The 2,870-nt window shown below is 54.3% G+C and overlaps 1 pseudogene; it reads left to right on the plus strand.

Moving 5' to 3' along the window:
* The first annotated feature begins 887 nt into the window (after window positions 1-887).
* Window positions 888-996, plus strand: LOC115660106 (annotated as a pseudogene).
* Window positions 997-2,870: the final 1,874 nt, after the last annotated feature.

Genomic DNA, 2,870 nt, shown 5'->3' on the forward strand with positions numbered 1-2,870 from the left:
GCCTGCCTTCCCACACTGTGGGACGAGGGAGGCTGAGACTGCACCCTGCCTGCCCTCCTCTGCTTGCTGGGGGGGTCTTGCCGCAGGACTCGGCCGATGGCCGCGGTGCAGGGACTGCGGCTCTTGGCTCCGCCATCTGTGGTGGTGGAAGGGCTGGGGCCTTGGCAGAAGTGGGGTTTCCAGGAGGGAGCAAACGACAGGCCACATGCACGAGGGTGTCCCCAGGGACGTGTGAGCTGTGGCGAGCCCTAGGAGGTGGGAGCAAACCGAGCGGATTGGCCTGTGGGCTGCTAGGGTTGGCAACCCTCCCGGACTGGCCTGGGGTCTCCCGGCATTGGCATCGATCTCCCAGTGACTGTTGAAAGCAACCCAGGATATTTTACTAGGATAGTTTAAGAAAATGACACAACGTCATGTTGGAGACGGGTGGGGGAGTCCTGGAATAGCTTCAGTCCGAGTTGGGAACCCTACAAGCTGCCCTTGTGGGTGCGAGCAATGAGGTTGGGCCGTGTCAGCGGATGTGGGGGAGGCAGCCCCTTCTCAGGCAGGGTCTTGCGCCTGGGGTGACGTGTAGGGTTTTGTGTCAGGTGGAGGTGGCGAATTTGTGTGGGTGCGGGGTGAGGAGAGAGTGCCTGGTGAGGGGTTAGTTGTGGGTGTGTTTGGTTGGGGTCGGAAGGAGGCATAGCTGTGTGTGCAGGCCGGGGTGGGGACTGCAGAGTGTGGGGTGGGAGGGGTGGAGGCCGTGGGGAGGGAGCGGAGTGGGGGTTGTGGGACATGGTGCAGGGAGGGAGGCATGTGAGAGCTGGAAGGGTTTAGGTACAGTGATGGCATGAGGCAGGCTGGCACAGGCTGTGGGCTCGCTTAAAGGCAGGCAAAGCAGGAATTGTGTCTACAGTAAGACCACCCTGAACACATTTGATCTCAGGCGCTAAGCAGGGTGGGGCCTGGTTAGTACTTGGATGGGAGACCTCCTGGGAATACTGGGTGCTGTAGGCTTTTTCCTGCGCTCGCCATGCTCCTTGACACTGTGGGCTGCAGGTCTCCCTCAAGCACATGCTTTTGCCACCTCCTCCTCGACATCCTCCTCCCTTCCTTCGGCAAACATCCCCCAGGCCCTAGCACCCTTGTTGAGGGCTTTGGGCACCATCTTCCACCCCTGTTTTTCTTTTCTTCTATAACCAGCAGGCAGGGCTCAAGGAGGTTGGAGCAAACAGCAGATTGCCTGCGAATTGCTAGGGTTGCCGGTTTGGTGAACCTAACCAAAGCATTCGGTACAGGCAGCAGAGCCAGTCTATTTACAATACTAGAAAAGAGAGGATGCCCACCAACCCTGTAATGGCTTATACGGCCATTCAACAACAACATGAGAGCAAGTGCGACTGTTTAGTTTAAGCTGTCCACCTCAGACACATTGAGATGAAAATCGGAGTGAAGCAAGGATGTGTTCTTGCCCTTACGCTCTTTGGAATCTTCTCAGTACTCTTAAACTCTGCATTTACGTATGTGAATGATGGTTGGTATCTCCACACAAGATCAGATGGGAAACATTTCAGCCTGTCCTGACTTAAGTCAAAGACCAAAGTAAAAAAGGTGCTCATCAGGGAACTTGTGTTTGCTGATGCTGTCCTCCCAGCTCACAATGAAGATCTACTACAAGAAATCACGGACAGACTTTCCAGTGATTTACTCTCATCAGCAGCAAACCAGCTAGAAGTTGTCCAAAAGTTCAGCTATTTAGGTTCAACTGTGACCCCCAACCTCTCACTGAATGAAGAAATGTTCACGTGGCCACCTTTAGCAGACTGACTAAAAGAGCCTGGAACAATTCACAGCTGACCAGCAAGGCCAAATGCTAGTGTACCAAGCCTGCATTCTGAGCACTCCCATGAATGGTGGGAAAACATGGACAACTTATGCTCATCCGGAGGAAAGGTTAAACAGTTTCCACCTACGTTGTTTATGCTGCGTACTCTACTCACCAACGCAGAGATTCTTCAAAGGGAAATAAGCAAGTGTGACGGCCCAGCTCAAGCAAAGATGACTGCGCTGGTTGGACTATCTGAGTAGGTTGGAAGACGGACGCACACCCAAGGACATGCTATATGACAGAGGGGATTGTGACAATCAGTGTAACATTCTCAACTGTGGGGTGTGCATTGGCTGAGTCTGGGGCAGAAGGTTGGGGTGCAGGAGTGGGTTCTGGGCTGGGGCAGGGGATGGGGGTGCAGGGTCTGGGAGGGAGTTTGGGTGTAGGAGGGGTTCTGACCTGTGGCAGGGGGGTTGTGGTGCAGGAGGGGGTGTGAGGTGCAGGCTCTGACCAGGAGACATTTACCACAGGTGGCTCCCAGCCAGCAGCGTAGCAGGGCTCAGGCAGGCTGCCTGCATGCTGTGGTCCCACGCTGCGCCCAGAAACGGCTGGCTGCTGGCATATCTCAGCACACCCCTTGGGGGAGGGGGCAGTGGATCTCCATGTGCTGCCTGCACCTGTGAGCACCGCCCCCACAGCTCCCATTGGCCGGTGAGATTAACTTCATTCCAAATACCAAAAAGGGGTCAGTCAGGTGAGGAGGAGGTTCTCAACTAGCTCCAGCATGATTGACAGGTCAAGCTGAATGGCTGAACAGGTAGCACTCCACCTGGAGACAACTAAGCTAATTATTGGCAGTGAAAGAGCAATCAATCAGAGAGGATCAAAATTGTGCATAAGACAGAGAGCTGATAGACTCGAGAGTGTGTGGGAGGGTGGTTAGCAGCTGGAGCAGATTAGGCGGAGCAGAGCAGAAAACAGAGATTGAAGAAGCAGGCAGAGAAATCCATCAAAGAGCTTAAATCATTTTGACTGAGCAGGAAAATCAATTGCTGGGTCAGAG

Source organism: Gopherus evgoodei, chromosome 11, assembly GCF_007399415.2.
Source record: "Gopherus evgoodei ecotype Sinaloan lineage chromosome 11, rGopEvg1_v1.p, whole genome shotgun sequence".
Classification (NCBI taxonomy): Eukaryota; Metazoa; Chordata; order Testudines; family Testudinidae; genus Gopherus; species Gopherus evgoodei.